Source organism: Piliocolobus tephrosceles, chromosome 8 (assembly GCF_002776525.5).
Source record: "Piliocolobus tephrosceles isolate RC106 chromosome 8, ASM277652v3, whole genome shotgun sequence".
NCBI lineage: Eukaryota > Metazoa > Chordata > Mammalia > Primates > Cercopithecidae > Piliocolobus > Piliocolobus tephrosceles.
In genome coordinates, this window is record NC_045441.1 from 77,326,042 (window position 1) to 77,341,144 (window position 15,103).

Genomic DNA, 15,103 nt, shown 5'->3' on the forward strand with positions numbered 1-15,103 from the left:
ATACAACTCCAGTAAACACACTGTCAATGCTCCCCTCCCAAGTGCTGGTAGGCCACCCACTGCACATGTGGACAACCCACCCCCAAAGGAAGAATCAGGGGAGAAGGGATGCAAGACCCCTGGAGTATGCCAGTGTATAAAACCCCAAGTCAAAAGGTCAAGCTGTGCACTTGATCTCTCAAGTCAACCCCTTGGCCCTCTTACAATTGCACTTTACTTCCTTTCATTCCTGCTTTAAAACTTTTCAATAAACTTTCACTCCCTTTTCTAAAACTTGCCTCAATCTTTTCTCCTGCCTTACATCCCTCAGTCAAATTCTTTCTTCTGAGGAGGCAAGAACTGAGGTTGTTGCTGACCCCATATGGACACGAATTCTCCACTGGTATCAATTCTAAAGGTACACTGCAGTAAATCCACAGGTTCCAGAACATAGGAATTGCTTAATTTCTGCCTTAATTTGCAGTCTTCTCTCAAAAGACAAAAGCAAAATACAGATGCTCCTCAACGTACAATGGGGTTACGTCTCATAAATTCACTATAAGTGGAAAATATCCTAAGTCAAAAATGCATTTGATATGCCTAACACTATCATCGTATGAACATCAAAGGCCAGCCTCACCTACCTTAATTATGCTCACAACACTTATATTAGCCTACAGTTGGGCAAAATCATCTCTCAACAAAGTACCTTATATTGACCTAAAAGGAAGAAGCTGGCTGGCACGGTGGCTCACACCTGTAATCCTAGCACTTTGGGAGGCTGAGGCGGGTGGATTACCTGAGGTCAGGAGTTTGAGACCAGCCTGGTCAACATGGTGACACTCCATCTCTACTGAAAATACAAAAAAATTAACCAGGCATGGTGGCGGGCACCTGTAATACCAACTACTTGGGAGGCTTGAACCCCAGGGGGTGGAGGAATCATTTGAACCCCAGGGGGTGGAGGTTGCAGTGAGCTGAGATGGCGCCATTGCACTCCAGCCTGGGCAACATGAACAAAACTCTATCTCAAAAAAAGAAAATAAAAGGAAGCAGTTGAGGCAAAATTAATATAAGTAGAGTTTGTTTGGGCCAGCCTTGAGGATTGCAATACGGGAGCATAGATTCAGATTGCCCTGAATATACACTCTGATCAGTAGCAGTTACAAGTGGATTTTTAAAGGCAAAAAAAAAAAAAAAAAAAAAAAAAGGATGGGCATAGGGAGCAGGCTGATACAAATTTGTTTGTCAGAAACTCTCATTGGCTTATAGAAATAACATTGATTAGTGATTGTACATTGTTAAGCTATAGGGTATGGGTTAGCGTGTCCACTGTGGCATTATTGGGCTAATTTATAGCTACTTGTGGCAATAGCAAGACATTTCAAGAGATGAATACATAGCTCAAAGGCGGAGGAGGGAGTGATTGCTGTCTCATTTTAATGCCTCTCTAGGCCTAATAGGAAAGGGCTCATATTCCTCCGATGAAAGTTCTCTTTGTTCCTCACCTGCGGAGTATCAGTTGTGGTCATCCTTGTGACTGTGTGACTGAGGCTTGCTGTTGATGCCCTATACCACAAGAGTAGCATATTGCTAGCCCTGAAAAAGATCATTCAACACCTTTAGTACAGTTTCCACTGACTGTATCACTTTCATACCATCATACCCTTGAAAAATTAGAAATGGAAACATTGTAATGAGGCAAGATAGTAACCAGGTAGTCAAGGAAGTAACTATGTCCTCAGTATGTCCTCAGGAGGCAGCAACCATGCAGCCCAAATAAGCCCAGTGTTTGCACTGTAGTCAAGCTCATTCAAGCAAAGCTATCTCCAGTAGGAAACCTCCTCTGTAGAGAGCATGTGCATTATGATTTTACCAGTCATCAGACTGACCCTTTGCTCATTATAACAGTAAAACTCACACCCCTGGGTGGAGCTTTAAAATATTAATGAGACACATGATGTATAAACAAGCATGTACAGCTACTGTGCATGCACACCCAGAGGACCACCCAAAACATGCTTCCTAGCAACACCTCTTTCCAGCCCCTTATGAATAATCGTGTAGGACTCCATAAAGGGAGTTTCCCTAGTAATGGTCAATGCTGTCTCATCCTCATGAGCAGCTCCCACTGAATTGCCTCTTAGGGTGTACTGTCTATTCTGCACCTAACTTTCAGAGTATTCTTTCTCTTTTGCAATAAATTACTCTATGCTACATCTCCCTTGCTGTGTGTCTCTTGTTGAAATTCTTTTAAACTAAGAAGACAAGAACCTAGGTTTCATAACAGCCATCAACAGTAAGTCAGGGACCATCTGTAGTGTGTAGTTGGATGGACAGGCAAGGTTATCATTGATTCTGTCAACCAATTCTTTCAAGAGTTAAAAACAACAGTTCTTGTCTTACCAATTGAGTGTTTACAAAAACAGAAATGCAGCTCTAGAGGTAACCCAAAGCCCACCTATCTTTCTTTTCAATCTCAAACCCTCCCCATTCATCTCAAAGTGCTTGTAGATAATGTGGTAGAAGGTCAGGACATTATGAGAAAGGGACTATCCTACACTTAAAAAAAGAAATACTAATTACTCTAGGTTCTGATAATAGGCAAATGTGCTCCTGAACTCCTTCTTAGAGCTTTAGAAAGTTAACATCATTTCTCTGTCCCTTTGGGAGGTAAACTTTCCGTCATCCAGAATGCCCGAGAGCCATCCTTTCACAATGCAAACATCTAAAGGAAAGGGCTCTGGCTTTCATTCCAAAGGGCATCTCCGTGTAACTTCTCAGTTGACTAGAACAACCACCTCAAGCTGAAAAGGAAAAAGAGCTAATTGTAAACAGGCTGAATATTTTATCCACATGGATGGGCTTTGGAAACACCCAGAAAACCACTCAGTATTTCCAAATTGTCTCGCCTCCAAAATTTATTTCACAGCCTCTCTAATATTAAATATCAAGGCAAATCAAAATCTTAGAAGTCTTTTTGTTATAAAGTTTCAGTGCCACAAAAGAAATAGCACTCAAATAAATTTTCTTTTTTTCTTCTCAGCAAGGCAATTTACTTCTATAGAAGGGTGTGCCCTCATAGGTGGAGCAATGGTGAGCGCATACCTGGGCAAGGGAGGGGAAGGGGTTCTTATTCCTGACACATGTGGCTGCTGCTGTGTCCTTCCCCTAATGGCTAGGTAGGGTTTGACGGCACAGGCTAAACTAATTTCGATTGGCTAATTTAAAGAGAATGACAGGGTGAGTGGTTTGGCAGGGAAAATGGTTATGGAATGAGTTAGGGTGAAGCAGGTAATTGGAATGAGTCAGGGTGGGCAGATGATCAGAATGAGTCAGGGTGGAGCAGATAATTGGAATGGAGTGAGTCAGGGTGGGGCAGGTGATCAGAATGAGTTGGGGCAGAGCAAGTAATCAGAATGAGTTAGGGTGGAGCAGGTGAGTGAAAAAGGTTGCTTTATGAGGAAGTTTATAAGTAGAAGGCAAAGAATTGAACATACTGACATATATGATTCTTTGAAGAGAAATTTAGAACTCATATCTAACAATCCCTCCTCTTGCATTTCCCTTACAGTTCTTTCTCTTCAAACTTCTTTAACATGTCTAGGCTTAGTTGTTCTGCTTGATTTTCCAAAAGCAGCAGCTTTTCTGGATAAAGTGGAGGACAGTTAAGGAAGGTTTTAGTAAGTGCTGTTCTCATGAGCCTCTGCACCAACCCACAGATGCATGGTATGACATAGAACCTGACAAGAATAAGTACACCCAATACGGCTGTGAGGGAAGTAAGAATTGAGGCTATTATACTTTTCCATTTACTGAACCATTTTTCTAGCCATCCTGTAAAGGGGACATTTACCCCGAGTTGTTGGCTAACTCATTGGACAGAGCAGTTAGACCTTGCAATGTCTTTGTTATACTTCCATCAGGAGCTGTGTTGTTTGGGATGAAGGTACAACACTGAGTTTTAATTATGATGCAAACTCCTCCTTTTTTTGCTAATATCATGTCTAAGGCTATCTTATTTTTCCTAAGCCATCTGGCTAGTGGCCCCTAATTGCTCAGTTATTCCTTTAACAGCATTTCTAGTGTAGTTAATAGATTGCTCTTGGTTTTAATAGATGTAGTTTATCTAATCTACACTTTATTAATTGTCACCGACCAAAATATTTACTCAAATCCTGCAGCTATTTGATTTTGGGCTTTAAATTGATCTGGTATTCCCCATGGGACTCTAATTGTGTCTAAATAGATACGAGAGTTGAAAGGCAAAGACACATAAGGGGCTTCTTTTGCTTTATGATGTCTTATTTTTCCTTTCTCTGGTTGATGAAATGCAAGGGTGAAAGTGATAGCCAATTGGACTAAAGCACAAGTGCCACTTCAATTACTCGGCAGAGTGTCCAATAAAGGTCCACCATAATACCAGCACACATCCACTCAGGGAGGAATAAAGGCTGATTGATTGGTAAGCTCCTGAAAATTCTTAAGCTCACTGCATCCCTTCAGGTCTCCAAGGAACACTAAGTTTCCTCCCTGTCATGAGGGACACAAAGCGACCTTAGTGTTGAGAGACGGAAGCTAGATGGCCCTCAGGGGCTGACCCTCAGGGTGTTGAACTTCAAGATACAGCAGAGAGAAAGCTTGGCACAACTTGTTACCTCAGGCTATAGAATCATGGAAAAGAGCTACCACGCAACCCACGTTCATTTGACTGGAGGACCACCCTAGTGGAAAGGGGACAATCTGGGCCTCTGACTTGCTGTGCACACAAGCATAACAATTGCCTTTAACATGCAGATAGAATATTTAATCCATTTTAACTAGGCATTTACATCCTTATACCCTGTTTCAATGGCTATGGTTTGCCTTAGGTCTCCTATTTTTACTACTGAGACCTTGTTTTTGTCATTTGGCATGAGCCAAGTCATAGTTTGATTTTGCAGGTTTGGGAAAGGGGCAACTGTAGGAGGTAGAGGGAGAACAAAGCACACCTTAAAGAAACCTATAGTATCCTTTCCAGTGACCTCTGCTCCTAAACCACAGAACTGCTCTAAAGTGGGGTTAGAGTTGCTAGTGGTAGGAATAGTAATGGATATAAGTACTGGGTAAGGAAAGGAAAGGAATAGATAGATAGACTAAGCTTTCCTTAGCTTTAATTTGGTAGGGCTTGATCCAAGAATAATGGCCCATGAATCTGATGATAATGGTGCTTGCTTGACTTGGGCGTGATGTGTCCATCCCTTTCTGCTGAACAAACAGCAGTCTCGGTGGTTAGCAGCACAAGGTAGGGTCCTTCCCCGGCTGGCATAAGTTTCCCTTCTTTCTACCCTTTGATGAGAATGTGATCCCCAGGCCGATGCCGATGTACTGGAAACTCCAAAGTTGGCTCCTGTGCCAAAAGACTTCTTGTTTTAAGGGAACAGAAGGTGGAGGATAAACCAAGTATATAATTTCTAAGAAATTGATCTTCTGTTTTAAATGTGGGGACATCAGCAGTGGACTTTATAGTTCTTGGTGCCTTCTTCCCGAGAAATTTTCTTTAGCACCTATTTTTTATTAGTTTTTAGACAAAAGAAAGCCAAACACCATTTTATATTTAACAATGCTTCCTGTATGATTTTTATACCAGATGAGCTAAATTTCACCTTTAGTGTATTATTAATGTTAAACTTAATTTTAATAAAACCTTATAGATGTATTTATCCAACTTTAATGTCTGACCATAGGTAAGATTTGTATAGACTCTTTTTAACCTTTTATAATTTGTTAAAGAGCAGGTTAGTGCTTTAAGAAAAACCTGTGGTGCTTTTAATGTCCAGTTCACAGAAAAACTAGATAATACCCCTTTAACTTTAGCCAATATGTTTACACACAGAATTTCCTTTACGATTAATGTTTCAAAACTTGCTTAAACCTTTTAACAAAATATTTTTTAACCTTTTAATATAGGTAAAAATCCAATTTTTTTGCTTCCTTATAGTCCTTTTACCAAAAGTATATTTTACTTTTTTTACACACCTTGCACATAAACTGTTTCTTCAATAGTTTTACATATAGGAGGCCTAATTGCTTTTAAATTATACAACATTTCTTGCATAAATTCCCTTTTATAACATTTTTTTCATGACTTTCACAGACAATTCTTCAACGTGTCTCAACTTTGACTTGTTGCAAACATCCCTTTCTTTAAGCAACCAGTTAATTTGTTTTAGAACAAGAATTTACCATATAACAGTCTTCTTACATAAATTCTCCCCTCCGCCTTTTTTTTCAAAGATGATAACCATTCTTTTCAGAGTGAACCTCCTTCATGTCTGTGGACTAGACTGCGTAAGGCCACAATATTAGAAGTTAGGATAATACATGTTACACTATTAACTTTTAGCAAACTTTACTTTTGTTGAAACCCTTGTAAGTTTGGGAATTCAATTATTCTTTGCTATTAATAAGACCTTGTTCAGTCCATATTAACTTAGAATTGGTATAGATGACTCCTGCCTGATTCTGTTAAGTACTTTAAGGCTTGGTTGAGTGCAAACAGCTTGCACATTTGAGCAGACCATTTTTTAGGCAATTTTCCTAACTTTGCTTCTACAAGAGTTTCCTTACCACTTACTGAATACCCATTGTCTTTTTCCCTCAATCACCCAGGAGGAACCATCTATGGTACTGTACTGAAGGGAGTTCCTCCTAGGTTGGGTAGGACCTTTGTATGGTAATTAAGATTTAGATCCCCAGTTAGGAAAACTGCTGGGTTAGGGGAATTTTCAGAGGTTAGTGTTAAATCATCTTTTTCTAACAGAATAGCCTCATACTTTAAGGTTCTTGAGTTAGTAAGCTACCTTTTTTCTTTTTCCTTTTTTTTTTTTTTTTACTTAGGATAGTTCTGACCAGATGAGGTGTGCTCACAATGAGGTTTCCTCTAAAAGTTACTTTTCTACTTTCTTCTGTTAGCAAAGCAGTTGCTGCTACAGATTGAATGCATTTGGGCCATCCGTGGGTTACTGGGTTAAAGATTTTTGATTAGGAAGGCTATGGATTGTCAGTGGCCTCAGTGCTTTCAGGCAACGCCCTTGTTTACATTGACAACAAGGTGATATTGGAATGTTATAGGGTCATGAAGAGGACCTTCAATTATCAATTATAGGTTTTAAATTTACCCTGGCTTTTGAAGGAATAGGGTACACTGTTTTCTCTTTACTTCTCTCTCCCTCTCTCTCTTTGACTCCCTCTTTGTCTGTCTCCTTCTCTCTCCCTGCCTTTCTCTGACTCTTTCTCTCTGACTTCCTCTCCCAGTTTCTCTTTCCTCTCTGCTGGTCTTTCCCTGCCTCTGCCAGCCGCTTATGTTGCTGTTCTCCCCTCTCCTTCCCCTTCCCCTAGAGGAGGGACTGGTGGGAGTGGAGCTACTCTTTCTTCCCCTGAGAAGAAAGGAAAGGGGAGTTCTGAATTTTTTTTTTTTTTTTACTACCGGAGGTTTGTGTGAGGTTCAACCCCCTGAAATTTGCAGAAGGCTCAATCATTCAAACCAGAGGTTTCTTGCCTTGCCTGTCCTGGGAAGTTGACCCTTTCCTACTCTGAAAGTCCTTTGCACACTTCCTACTCATGCTGTCCTCTCTGGCCACTCCCCTAAGGGGGAATTAGGCCCCTCTTAGTGTTGGAGTGCCAGTATAAATCCCAGGCAGGATCCACCCTAAGCCATATGAGGTAGCTATTGGAACCGCAGAGAGGACCCACTCGCTGTGTCCAGCAGTAGAACTTGTCACCATCCACACGAACAACACCGCAAGTAGGGTTGTTGGTGATCATTCATGCACACATACATTCAATCCTCCATAGTCTGACTACCAAGGAAGTACTTTACCGGCTCCCCCGGCTTCTCCTTCCTTGGTCTGTGCAGAGTCATCGCCACAGTACGTGAGGATCTTTTACCTCAGGTTGCCGACCGGTTTCTTTCCACGTTGCTGAGAGCTGGGGTTACTCCCGGTACAGAGTGGGTCCTGATTTCTCACCCCGAGGCCGCCACGAGGGGGTGGGATGTGCCTTCTCACAAGAGAGAAACACAGAGACTGCCCCCAGAGGGAAATGTAATCCCAAATTGTTATAAATAAAGTTTCCGTGCTGCAAAAGAAATAGCACTCAAATGTAAATTTTTCTTTTTTTTCTTCTCAGCAAGGCAATTTACTTCTATGGAAGGGTGTGCCCTCACAGATGGGGCAATGGTGAGTGCACACCTGGGCAAGAGAGGGGAAGGGGTTCTTATTCCTGATGCACGTGGCCCCTGCTGCAGTGTGGTTCCCTTATGCGCTAATGTTAAAATGGTTATGGAATGAGTCAGGGTGGGGCAGGTGATTGGAATAAATCAGGGTGGAGCAGGTAATAGGAATGGAGTGAGTCAGGATGAGGCAGGTGATCAGAATGCATCCGGGCAGAGCAGGTAATCGGAGTGAGTCAGGGTGGAGCAGGTGATCGAAAAAGGTTGCTTTACAAGGAAGTTAAGTTTAAAAGTAGAAGACAAAGAATTGCATATACTAACATATTGATTCTTTGAAGAGAAATTTAGAGCTCATATCTAACATTTTAAAATAAATATTGGCAAAAAGCTTTAACCCTCATATTGAGCAAGTAATCTTAACTTGCTACATCTGCCAGAAATATAATTCAGATTTAAAAAAATGAAGCAGAGGCTGCATGCAGTGGCTCACGCCTGTAATCCCAGCACTTTGGGAGGCCAAGGTGGGTGTATCATCTGAGGTCAGGAGTTAGAGACCAGCCTGACCAACATGGTGAAACCCCATCTCTACTAAAAATACAATATTACCCGGGCATGGTGGCACACACCTATAATTCCAGCCACTCAAGAGATTGAGGCAGGAGAATCTCTTGAACCTGGGAGGCGGAGCTTGCAGTGAGCTGAGATCATGCCACTGCACTCCAGTCTGGGCAACAAGAGTGAAACTCTGTCTCAAAATAATAATAATAATAATAATAACAACAACAATAATAATAATAAATATAATAAAACAAAATGAAGCAGAAATGATTCATATAAATGAATGAATTTTGTGTTTCTATAACCTCACTCATGGCTAAAATTTTAGAAGATCTCTATATGCATCCATCTATATGTTTATGTATATGTATGCCCGTTGTGTAGATGTGATATTTATCTACCTACAAATGATCTTAAGGTCAATTGACAATCAAGAAATGCAGGAAGAAGGCAAGGCACGGTGGCTCACACCTGTAATCCTAGCAGTTTCGGAGGCTGAGGCGGATAGATTGCTTGAGGTCAGGAGCCTGACCAACATGGTGAAGCCCGCCTCTACTAAAAAATACATAAAGTAGCTGGGTGTGGGGGCCAGTGCCTGTAATTCCACCTACTTGGGAGGCTGAGGCAGGAGAATCACTTGAACCCAAGAGACGGAGGTTGCAGTGAGCTGAGATTGCCCCACTGCACTATAGCCTGGGTGACAGAGTGAGACTCCATCTCAAAAAAAAAAACAAAACAAACAAAAAAAAAGAAATGCAGGAAGAGTTTTCTGCTCTCCTCTTTTCTGCCTAAAAACAGGGAATATTTTTCTTTGTGAAGGTTCTTCCTCCCCATCCCACCCACTCATACCTAGGGATACGGAGTCAAAACCAAGACGAAGTACATGACCAGACCTTACTAAAATAATCTATCTTCCATTATTTTCTTTACATATTTTCTTGTCACTTCACCAAAATTTACCATCCCCTGAAGCCCAGATCTCTTTTCCTTTGTTACAATAGTGAGTAAGCCCCTGCGTCTAACTGTTTAGTATCTGAGTGTTACTTCTTTTATTTTTTGAGACCGAGTCTCCTTCTGTCGCCCAGGCTGGAGTGCAGTGGTGAGATCTCCACTCACTGCAAGCTCCACCCCCTGGGTTCATGCCATTCTCCTACTTCAGCCTCCCGAGTAGCTGGGACTACAAGCGCCCGCCACCACCCCTGGCTAATTTTTTTTGTATTTTTAGTACAGACGGGGTTTCACAGTGTTCGCCAGGATGGTCTCGATCTCCTGACCTCGTAATCTGCCTGCCTCGGCCTCCCAAAGTGCTGGGATTACAGGCATGAGCCACTGTGCCTGGCCTACTTCTTTTCTATGAACTCCCATTGGGTAAATATTAACAATTTGTGCCCTTTCTCCTGATAATTTGTCTTTTGTTAGTTTAATTCACAGGTCCCCAGACACTGAACCTAAGAAAATAGAAGAAAAGTTTTTCTTCCCCGTTTACATTGTGAAGCTCCCTGTCCACCAATACCCCTTTTACTGGACTGGGTATGGTGACTATAATTTCTACTCTGGACTCACTCCTTATAACAAGAGAACCTTTCCTCAATTAAAGGTAAATATGCCAATATATGTTAAAGCTGATTGTACAAGTTGGATCGTTTTTATCATATCCAATTAAATCAGAGTGAAGAGGCCAGGGGTAAAAAGCACTCAGGTACATAGCACCAGATCTAATAATTGAATTTTCCTTAAATCCAGCTGCTGAAAGGACCTGCTGTAACCAACACCAGTTCTACCTTGTAGCTGCTGAAATGACCTGCTATGACTTTAAGATAGGTCTTGAACCCCTGGCCTCAAGTGATACCCCCACCTCGGCCTCCCAAAGTACTGGGATTACAGGCATGAGCAACCGCACCCAGCCAAAGGCTTTTAAAGGCAGGGGTAAATTTCAGAAGAGTAGAAGTTACGGACAAGATCATACACGGAGGTTATACACTGGCTTTGGCCTAAAAAGGTGGGATGTCTGGAAGCCAGGGCTTACAGCTTGTAGGTAGATTCTAAGATTTTCTGAATTGCAATTGCTTAAGGAAGAGAAGCTTTGTTTAAAAATTTGGGAGCAGCAGAAAAGAATGTTAGCTCTAGCCCCCGGGTGTGACCTTCTTCAGGGCCCCCAGGAAGAAATTTAGAGCAAAGAATGGAGGTCAGTTTAGTCCTCAACTCCCCCTTATCTGAGATCTACCTGACAGTAGATCCATTTGGTGAGGGTCCAGGTTTCTGAAAAACAACTCAGGGACATATGTTAAGATATTTCCTTTAGTTTCTATAGATAAATCAAACATTTTTAGACTCTAACTTCCTTGGCTATCGTTTTAGGCTACTATTATCTTCTTGCTTAACAAGTTACTTATTTACCTCTCAGAGTTAGCTGGGTGCCTGGAATTTCCCTTGAGGGAACTCCAGACTTTCTTTTATTTCCCCATTCTTGGGGTGGGGAGGGGCTGGTCAGGCCCCTAAGAGGGGGTTCCCAGCTCAGTCTCATTTATTGTTGAGAAATTCATTTATTAACCATTATCTCACATCCATTTAATTCACATGTTCTTAGCAAGTATTCTTGGATTCTTCATGATGATTTCATGAGATATTAAATAAAGTAGCCATCATCTTAAGTTAGTTTCTTATTAGGCAAGTATCAAAACTCACAGAAGCAAAAAACCTAAAAAGTTAAACATATGGCTTCTTTATATTGCCATGTTTGACATACATCATGCAATTCAGTTTTACTGTATATTTTTTCTTAGATTGAATTTATAATTTTATAGTCTTAAATATCCAGTAGAGATAACATAAATTTATTTGACTAGTAAACCCAGGTGGAATAAAAATATATGTCTGCATTATATTTAATGATAACAACTCTGAAGACAAACCTGTTTTTATTAAGCCAATAATATTAAATTAGTTTTATTTACTAAAGGTTTTCCCAAATCATATGAACTTGAAAAGCATTTGGGTTTGAGAAAGAAAAAAAACCTTTTATCTCAGGGATGTGAGCCCCTTTAAATTATCAGTCCCAGAAAGGCATTTAAAATATAATAGCAGTTATGTCTCACTCCCCTTTGAACTAAATAATTATCTCTCGGGGCCACTTGCTCTGTGGGATCTAGACTAACAGACGCCAAGTAGCCATAAAATGCCATACATTCTGTAGTTCAACAACGTATAACCAATTATTAACCAATGTTATTTCTGTAAACCAATGAGAATTTCTGACAAACAACATTTGTAATCACCCCCTCTCCTGATTCATCCTTTTTTTCTTGAAAAATTTAAGCCTCTCTTTTGTTCTCTGGTACAATCCCCAAGGCAACTTGGAAGTGTGTCCTGGGCTGCAGTCCTCAATATTTGCTCTTGAATAAGCTCTCTTTAAACTGCATCCTGACTCTTTTGATTATTTTAGGTTGACAGGCTAGTTCCTATATTTTTGAGTTTCAGGAATACTTAAAAGCACTTATTTGCTTTTATTTTTGAGATAGAGTCTCATCTGTCACCCAGGCTTGAATGCAGTGGCGCAATTCTGACTCCCTGCAACCTCCACCTCCCACATTCAAGCAATTCTTGTGTCTCAGCCACCCGATTAGCTGGGATTACAGGTGTGCACTAACACAACTGGCCAATTTTTTTTTTTGTATCTCTTGTAGAGATGGGGTTTGGTCATATTGGCCAGGCTGGTCTCAAACTCCTGGCCTCCAGTGATCTGCCTGCCTTGACCTCCCAAAGTGCTGGGATTACAAGAGTGAGCCACTGCACCTGGTGGAGCACTTATTGACTTCTAAACCAATTAGAGCTCTTTATGTGATTTTGGTAATAATATATGGAGGTAGATAAATATCACATCTACACAACATACCTACATATACGTAAACATACAGGCCGGTGCACATAGAGATCTTATAACTTTCATTCTAAAATTTTAGTCATGAGTCAGGTATAAATACAGAAACGCAAAACTCACTAATTTATATGAATTGGTTCTGATTTCTGCTTCATTTTTTAAAATCTGAATTATATTTCTGGCAGATGTAGCAAGTTAAGGTTACTTGCTCAATATGAGGGTTAAAGCTTTTCACCAATATTTATTTTAAAAGACTTCTAAGATTTTCATTTGCCCTGATATATCATCTTAGAGAGGCTGTGAAATAAATTTTGGAGGAGAGACATTTTGGTAATACTGAGTGGCTTTCTGGGTTTCCAAAGCCAGAAAACCATCTGAGTGAGACTGACTTTTTGGGCTTGGGTTGTATGGGAGATGAGTGAAGCCTGTGGCTGCCGGCATTCTCCCACTCTTCTGGCAACACATGTAATGCAGCAGAGACAGCCATAATCCCTCAGGGAATTTAACTTTATTGGCCTGGGAACCACACCCTCATCCCCAGAGCAGCCACAGCAAGCCCCACATAAGGAGAGTCTGAGTTCAGACAGGCCTAACCTTGCCTCCACCTGATGGTCTTTCTCTACCTGCCATGGTAGCCAAAAACTAAAAATATAATAACTTGGGAGCTATATGGCCATGCCCACTGCCAGCCCAGAGCACGGTAGCTCCACTGGGTGGCTACATCCAAAAAAAAGTAATAACAATCACTTCAGTTCAGCTCTCAGGAAGCCCCATCCCTAGAGGAAAGGGGAGACCACCACATCAAGGGAGCACCCCGTGGGACAAAAGAATCTGAACAGCAGCCCTAAAGTCCCAAATCTTCCCTTTGACATAGTCCACCCAAATGAGAAGAAACCAGAGAAACAATTGTGGTAATATGACAAAACAAGGTCCTTTAACACCCCTAAAAAATCACACTAGCTCACCATCAATGGATCCAAACCAAGATGAAATCTCTGAATAGTCAGAAAAAGAATTCAGAAGGTTGACTAGTAAGTCAATCAAGGAAATACCAGAGAAAGGTGAAGTACAACTTAAATAAAAAACAGATACAGGATATAAATGGAAAAATCTCCAGTGAAATAGACAGCATAGATAAAAAACAGTCACAACTTCTGCAAATGAATGACACACTTAGAGAAGTGCAAAATGCACTGGAAAGTCTCAGCAATAGAACTGAACAAGTAGAAGAAAAAATTTTAGAGCTTGAAGACAAGGCTTTTGAAATAACCCAATCCAACAAAGACAAAAAAGAATTTTAAAAAATGAACAAAGCCTCTAAGAAGTTTGGGATTATGTTAAATGACCAAACCTAAGAATAATTGGTGTTCCTAAGAAATCTAAAAGTTTGGAAAACATATTTGAGGGAATAATTAAGGAAAACTTCCCTGGCCTTGCTAGAGATCTAGACATCCAAATACAAGAAGCTCAAGCCCTGAAAAATTCATTGCAAAAAGATCATTACCTAAGCACATAGTCATGAAGTTATCTAAAGTCAAGATGAAGGAAATAATTTTAAAAGCTGTGAGGCAAAAGCATCAGATAACCTACAGAAGAAAATCTATCAGATTAATAGCAGATTTCTCAGTAGACACCCTACAAGCTGGAAATGACTGTGGTCCTATCTTTAGCCTCCTTAAACAAACTATTATCAGCTAAGAATTTTGTATCCAGTGAGATCAAGCTTCATAATGAAGGAAAAAGACAGTCTTTCTCAGACAAAAAAAATGCTGAGAGAATTTGCCACTGCCAAGTCAGCACGACAAAAACTGCTAAAGAGAGCTCTAAATCTTGAAAGAAATTTTCAAAATACACCAAAGTAGAATCTCCTTAAAGCACAAATCTCACAGGACTTAGAAAACAACAGCACAGTTTAAAAAAAAAAAAAAAAAAAAAGTTTTTCAGGCAACAAATAGCATGATGAGTAGAATAGCATCTCACATCTCAATGCTAACGTTGAATGTAAATGGCCTAAATGATCCAGTTAAAAGATATAGAATGGCAGAATGGATACGAATTCACCAACTGAATATATGCTGTCTTTAAGAGACTCACCTGACACATAAGGAGTCACATAACTTAAGATGAAGGGATGGAAAAAGATGTCACATGTAAATGGACACTGAAAGGGAATAGCTCTTCTTATATCAGACAAAACAAACCTCGAAGCAACAGTAGTTAAAGAAGACAAAAAGGGACATTAACGATAGAAGGACTAATGGGAAAATATTGCAATCCTAAATGTATATGCACCTAACATGGGAACTCCCAAATTTATAAAACAATTACTACTAGATATAAGAAATAAAATAGACAGCAACACAATAATAGTGGGGTACATTAATACTCCACTGACAGCAGGATATAGGTCATCAAGACAGAAAGTCAACAAAGAAACAATGGAATTAAACTACACCCGAGAACAAACGGACCTAACA